The sequence below is a fragment of the Ursus maritimus genome, unplaced genomic scaffold (genome assembly GCF_017311325.1).
Source record: "Ursus maritimus isolate PB19 unplaced genomic scaffold, ASM1731132v1 scaffold_16, whole genome shotgun sequence".
Classification (NCBI taxonomy): Eukaryota; Metazoa; Chordata; class Mammalia; order Carnivora; family Ursidae; genus Ursus; species Ursus maritimus.
Genome location: NW_024424008.1, coordinates 52,656,427 through 52,663,958, shown reverse-complemented (window position 1 = coordinate 52,663,958; position 7,532 = coordinate 52,656,427). Strand labels below are relative to the sequence as shown.

The following is a 7,532-nucleotide window of genomic DNA, read 5'->3' as shown; positions in this document are numbered from 1 at the left end:
CCTGCTAACTTTCCTTTCACAATTTTGATCTCATTTTCCTTTTATTCTGTATTCGGAATTCTTGAGTTAATATTTCATCTTACCCAGTGTATTGTTTTCATTTTGATTTTCAGTGTGTCCTTCAAGTTTTTCCTTTATTTCCTCTAGCACACAGTTAGTTTAGCAAACATCTAGCGAACTCTAAGAATGGCTGCAATATCTTCTCATGTCACTCCAGCGATGAATTATATTTTATGTCCTATGTAACTTAAGGTTTCCTTGACATGCAAATTTCTTCCCATTGTGCTTGATGCTTTTTCTTTAAGGTTTTCGCCTTTTTCAAATGATTGGGAAGTTTTGGTTATGTATGCATCTTTGAATTTGAGATTCACGACTGGCCTACTTACAGAGACACACCTTATGTTATTGTGCTTTGCAGATACTGCATTTTTGTTTTGTTTTCTTTTACAAATGGATGGTTTGTAGCAACCCTGCATAAAGCAATCTATTGCTGCCATTTTTTCAGTGGCATTTGCCCACCTTATGTCTCCGTCACATTTTGGTAATTCTTGCAATATTTCACACTTTTTCATGATCGTATTTGTTACAGTAATCCATGATCAGTGATGATGATTCGTTGGAAAATTAGCGATAAATTACTTTTAAATTAAGGTATACACATTGGCTTTTAGACATACTACTACTGCACACTTAGGAGGCTACCGTCTTCTAAGGGCTCTCTCCTGATCTTGCCATATGAAACTTTTGTGGCAGTCCAGACACAAATTCATTTTGGACTGGTGTTTTCAAGTTTAATCTCATTCCTTCTGATATTAGTCTTTGGATTTTCTTGCATTCTCTGTTTTGTTGAAGGAAATTCTTCTTCTTTTCTGTCATGGTAATGAAGTTTTAGAAATCTCCTTCCAGACATTTCTGTGGACTTATTTTAGAGGGAAGGTTACAGCATGTGCCAAGTCCACCATTTTGAATAAATTCCATAGCTTTTCTTATTTATCATCAGCTTCCCACTTTCTACTGTTAACATCTTGTTATTCCTTCATACTGTGAGTCACTTGTCTATCTCTTATCACTGGATATTTATAAACGGAAGTTTCTCATAGCCTGGCTTTAGAATCTTGGACAAGTTTTTAACTTTCTACTGATCTATAGGCAGAATTTAGTCATCTATGAAGTGGGATATTAGCAGAACAAATTTCTTAGGGTTTGTGAGGATTAAGTGTAAAAACATATGCAGGCATTGGCAGTTCTTTTAATCTGTTTCTTTCACTATTTGTTTCAGGAAAAATATATGAAATAAAACCATTCAGTCTCCATACAAACTCTTTGTGTCCCCCTTACTTATTTCCAGAAGATTCAAAGCAAAAGACAGAAATACTATCATTTCAACTATTTCCCATCAGAGTATCCAGAAAATTTTTTTGGATCAACCACAGATTCTAGGACTGTTGAATTCTGCTAATTTTCTATGGTTTGTAATGACTTTTACAACTGCATCTGCCATCTCTATTTATTACTCTCCAGGGGCAAGTTGACCTTACAAAAACACATTATCCAGGCCTCTTCCAGTTGTAGTTTCCAACTCATGCTAGTAATTTCCATGACAGCTAAAGGAAAAAGAGAAAGGAAACTGAATGACTCATCTAGGGGTCAAATAAGGTAAGCCAGCTCTCTAAGCCTCTAGGGTCTACTGTCCGCTTTTCTTGGATCCTTTTCACACTGTAGTCCCAAGAAGTTTAAGGCATACGTGGTCTTCAGTGTTCAAGATCTCTCAATGAGAGTTCCAGAATTTATAGGTCACAGAAAAAACACCAAAAATAGCAATCCCGATGGACTCCGCTAGGACCAACCACTTATGCACCGGAGATAGTGCTTTCATGGCTGGATAGGATCCAAAGGAGCAGAACCACATGGTTGACAGTTCCACTAGTGTGGTATAAAGCAGAGTAAGTGCAGTTCTGGAAAAGACGGGCTCTGTTACTAGAAGGAGGAGTATTGGTCAGGGCAGAAACAACAGATGTTTAATACAGAGGTAATACAGTTGATGGCAGGTAAGAGAGGGAGTCATATTTCCCGTCATTAACCCTTTATCTCCAGAGAAGTTTTATCTGAAAGTTTGCTTTATCCCCATGAGTCATCTAAGTTATTTAATCACTCATTCATTTATTTAGTCCCGGTCATGTACGGCATGCCTGCCTGCAACTGCAGACTTGGAAACAACTGGGAATCCATGGATGGTCTCTCAGCTCTGAAGGTCTGGAATTGTTTACAAGTGATAAAGGTATATTCTCTGCCCTCGTGAAAGATGTAGTTTGGTTTCAGTGTTATCTATGTTATCAGGCACATATAAAATTATTTCTAATACAATATTACATTACAGCCATATGAAAATAGTGCCATGAGTGCACAGAAGAGGGAGTGGTTGACTATGCCTGTATAGATCTGGGACTTGAAGGAGGACAGTTCTCTTTAATTAGAGAATGCTAGGAAGGGTTTTCTTCCCATTAAAAAGGAACAGCTTGGACAATAGATTTAAGGCAGGAATATACAGCCAACATGAACCTTACCTAGTTCTGGAAGTGGGAAACCCATCCAAGGACACGTTTAGAGTCTGACTTGGTATGAGATACAGAAGTTTAGACTGTGCAGACTCCCGGGTTCGTTCTTAAGTTACTTCTACGCAAGTCTATCTCTTTAGTTGGATTATGAATACTTTCTGGTCAGAGACCAAATCTTATTCTTCCTTGTTTTTCTAAGTGTGCCAAGCCCTTTCCAGGAGCCACGTGGATCAGTAGCACTGCTCATGTTCCAGAAGAGCAAATCTTTCCTGGCAACACAAGATGCAACTATTAACAACTGGCCATGCTCTCTGTTCCCTTTCAAAGCTTCAGTCATCAATAGGTAATAATGAAAAGTACAAGCTTTGTCCCTAAGTTCTTCATTTCTGAGTCACGACATGAAAATATTTTGTGATAGACATCTCATGGGCTTTCGCAGACTTGATGAATCTTGGAGTCTTTCTGTAATAATCATGGACATGTTCTCCTGATAGAGAACGTGTCCTTACTACATGCCATGCCGTTCTGCACATAAATAGCTCTGTAATTCCAAATAGGTGTCTGTTAGCCATTGTTGCATCTAGCTTTCTCCCTGGCAAAGGTAAGAGGAGTCCTTCTTTTATTCAACATCTACAGACTGAACCAATATATTCCGGGCATTTTCTAGATGCTGTGGAGAAAACATCTAGTGAGCAACGTCAGACCCACACAGTTAAGGAGCTTAGAATCCAGCATTAAGTAGAACAGGTAAAAATCACACGTAAAACTAAGAGAGATCATCTTGGATAGTGATACATAGTCACATAAAGAGGGCACATGATAAAGTAATTAACTAATAGAGAGATGGAGGGACCTACATCTAGATTGTGTGGTCAGGAAGAATTATCTCTTAGGAGACACTTGCCCTGAGGCTGGATTTAGAATCCACTGAAAGATTTTATCTAAGGGTGTGAAATAATCCGATTTGCAGTTTCAAAAGATTAGTCTGGCTGTTGTGTAGAGAATGCCTTACAGAGGTTTCAGGATTATATGCAGAAAGACCAGGTGTTGCCTACCTCCAGGAGAGAGGTGGGAGAGCCGGAACCAGGACGGTAGGAATGAAAGTAAAGGGACAGACTGTCTACATATAACGAAATATGGCAGGACTTGGAGAGGAGAGAAATGGGTGAATAAAGGATAGCTCCTGACTACTGTATGGGTCTTGCTAACAGTTCTTGAACTGGAGACTACTAGGGACAAGTGTGTTTTGGTATATAAATCAAGAATTCTACTTTCATCACGGTGAGTTTGAGATACCCCCTAGACAGGAAAATAGAGCGTTAAGTAGGCAATTGGATATTCAATTCCTCAATGCAATAGAGAGATTGGAGTTGGAGACAAATATTTAGAAGTCGCTAAAACCATAGGCGGTATTTAAACCAGAGGGTAAATATCACCCAGAATGAGACTACAGAGCAAAGCAGGTGAGTAGGATCGAACCCCAGGCTATTCCAAATTTAGAGGCCAAGTAGCAGAGGGGGAATGGCCAAAGGAGAGGGAGAAGTAGTCTCTAGGCAGCAAGAGGAAAACGCTGAACGAGTCATGTCACACAAAGGAAAGTGAGCGTCTGAATGAAGAAGGTGAATTCAACTTAAATGCCACCGAGAGGCTGAGATGCATGAACACAGACAAGTGGCCATTATATTTGACAACACAAAGGTGACCTTAACAGGAGTGGCGGAGAACATAAGCCAACGTGGAACGTGTTATGACAGAGAATAGGAGGCAGTAAGGACAGTGAATATAGAACCACATTTTCAAGAAAGTTTTGTTCAAAGGGGAGATGTGTGACGGTAACTCAAGAGAAATGTAATATCAGGGATCTATAGAAAGGGTTTTTTATATATATGTTTTAAAAATTTTGTGCACTTTTTAAAAGATATAGAGTATTATTAGAGCATGGTCTTGTTTCCTAAGGAAATGACCCAGTAAAAAGGAGTAGGCTGATGACTATAACGGTTATCAACTTACTGTCCCTCAGCTCCAAACTCACCCTCCAATATACTCTGCAATAACCGACCGAATCGCCTCCAGCATCTCTCCTGCTCGTTGTTAAACTTGCTCAGTAGAGGGCACTGGAGAGACATTACAGGAGGAAGGAGCTGTGCTGCTATTTCCAGGGGCTCTGCAGCGGGCTGGTGGTGTGGGTATGGGCTGTCTCGTGGAGCTCCTCCCGTCTTGTTCCCAGAACCTGTCCATCGTTTGGTGACCTTGCAGCCCCGTCCCGGACTAGTGATAATCTTCCCTGGCCTTTGCTACACAGAAAAGGACACCACAGATCTTCCTGCTATGAAGGCCTCCTGCTTGCATGGGAACCCATTCCCTCGGCAGGTCTCCCGCAGAGTTTGCCTGCTTCCCAGGTCCCCGCCTGCCCTGCATGCCTGTGCGCCCGCCTGCCAATCACCTGAGCCCTGCTCACACCACAGCGGCTGTTTCTCCCCTGCCCAGACTGCACGCCAGCTATGGCCTGGGCCAGCCATCAGCCCCTGCTGCTTCCACCAGCAAGGTCTGACCTTCTGCCTTGGGAGGGCCCCTTCCACGTTGCTCCTTCCTTGGATCCCCTCCCTCTACCCTAAGGGTACCATATGGTTTCCTTATATACGGCAATCACTCCTTTATCAAGCATTTAATAATTCCATGAGTCCTCCTTGGTTTGGTTCACAGTGCAGTTTCTACCTTCTAATTGGAACTCGAGTGATACAACGACGAGAGTACAACTACAGGAATTCAGCAGCACCTGGTACTTAGAACATACCGGTTTTTCAAACAGTCTCCTTAGCAGGATCCTCACATATGTAATTAAAACACACTCAACTTCTTAGTTTCTTCTCAGTATATTTCATAACATCCTTGCCGCTTGATAATGGTTCTCCTTGGAAATATTTACCTCTTTGTTTCTTCTAGGAGTATCGATCCACCTGTAAGAATCCATCCTGCCCAAAGGGCTGAGTGCCAGACGTTCTCACCTTTCCCTCCTGTTAGAAGACCAACTTGCATTTGCTGTGCACACACTTGGCAGTCGTCTCAGACGGGAAACGACCATACTAAATGTCAAGGAGACACAGGGACAGTTACGTCTGTGTTTATGAGGATTGGGTTGTTGGAAGAAGCAGAGGTTTGCGCCTCTGAGAGCTACTCCGAATGTGTTCTGCCATCTGAGCCTACACTTTATACGATTTATATATTACATTACGCACATATTTCTCTTTCTCTTCTTATAAACTCTAGGTCACATTCTAATTTTTAGTCTCTCTTCTAAAATTATAGCTCTCTGTGTGTCTCTTTAAAAAATCTGCCCCTTTAGCAAGACCTCCAATGCCCCTTTATCCATCTCACCCCAGTTGAAGAGTGGTCATGGGAAGTCACTTCATTAACAGAACAGCACGTGCTGTGCTGGGTTCCCATGGTTTCCCAACTCTTGTTCATTCTGACCTTAGCAACTGCTAGAGTCTTCCGTGATGCCTGGGTTCAGGAAACCAGTCCCTCCCTCCCTGGCATTCTCCTCCTATTCTCCCCGCTCCTTCTATTTTCTCCTCCCTCAAATGCCTTCCCATTGTAATTAGAATAAAAGTCAAGCTCCTTGCCGTAGGCTATTCAGGTCATACGTGATCTGGCCCCCACCTTTCTCTCTAACTTCTCCCTCCATGTTTTCTGTGTTGACAATACTCCAGGCATAATGATCTCCTGGTCCTTAAACATCCCAAGCTCCATCATATCTCAGGGGTTTTACAACGGTCATTTTCTCTGTCCCTGCTTTCTCTCATGGATGCCTCCTTTCCACTAGTTCGATCTCACTTGAAATGCCTTCCTCTCTGAGAGGACTTCTCTACTATAGCTTGTCGCCTCCGTCACCAGCATGTCACCACTGTCCATTCTATTACGTCATATACTTTGTTGATACTACTTTAGCAAGTTGCAATTAATTTATATCTTTATCTTTTTATCACAGTGTAAATTCTTTGATGGCAGAGAATTCATGTGCCTTTTTGTCCACTTTATCTTGTAAAGACTAGAACAGTTCCTGGCACATGATAATATTTTTTGACCACGGGAATGTTTTCTGGGCACTGAATCGTGAACCATGGTTCACGGGCAAATAAGTAGAAAATTTATTATTCCCTTACCCAGAGGAAACTGGATAAATAGATTATGTTTCCATTATAATTGTTCTTTCCTAGAAGCAGCAAGAGTAGGTCAGAGGCCCAGGGGTATCTGGGGCGTGGTTTAGAGTGAAAAACTAAGGAAGAATAGGATGCCAAATTGTTTTATAATTACACTGCCCCTTTCAACTGGAATTCTATCAATCGTTCTTGTTTGGTAAGTTTTGGGAAGGTCTGTTAAAATGCGAGAGAAAGAGGTTGAAATGCTAACCTACACGTGTACATTACAGAAACCAATGTGGTTGATTACATCACGGTCTTCCGACATGTTGTAAGCAGTGGAGCTTTCTTCAAATCAAAAGCCCTCCCACAAGTCCAACACACCTATAGGTTCACCTGGCTGATGGCCTGGCTGAAATGATGTGGCAGAACTCGCACCCTGCCCACCAGGCACCTGTTCTAAGTCCTGCCCCTCCAGGCACTACCTGAAGTACCCCTTAGGGCACCCGGATCTTCACAGAGCAAGGTTTGAAAAAAATCACAAGCCTTACACTGACTCCTTAATTTGGGAAATAGGCCCAGAGAGCTGAAGTGCTTTATCCAAAGTCGTGGAATTACTGTCAACAAAAGGTCCGAAGCTCAGCTTCTTGAATTTTAGGGAGCTGTGCTTTTACCTGCGTGGTTCTGTATTCCCGGAGGATAAATTCTATCAAATCAGATCAGGTCCTAGCAGTGGGAGTTCTTATAGGGAGAGAAAAGTCAGAGGTTTCCAGTATCCAGGGGCCTTGCTTAGAATTCTGTTGCTCCTCTGGGACTGCAGACATGGAGAACTGCCTTA

The 7,532-nt window shown here is 42.0% G+C and overlaps 1 long non-coding RNA gene across 2 annotated transcripts; it reads left to right on the top strand.

The window, feature by feature from the left end:
• The first annotated feature begins 1,527 nt into the window (after window positions 1-1,527).
• Window positions 1,528-7,498, top strand: LOC103662362. 2 transcript variants are annotated; one of them, XR_568424.2, is made up of 4 exons: window positions 1,528-1,656; window positions 2,169-2,278; window positions 2,755-2,898; window positions 5,499-7,498. It is a non-coding gene; the product is annotated as an uncharacterized LOC103662362 (long non-coding RNA). The 2 variants fall into 2 exon arrangements; XR_005835076.1 differs by lacking the exon at window positions 1,528-1,656 and having other exon boundaries at window positions 2,048-2,278.
• Window positions 7,499-7,532: the final 34 nt, after the last annotated feature.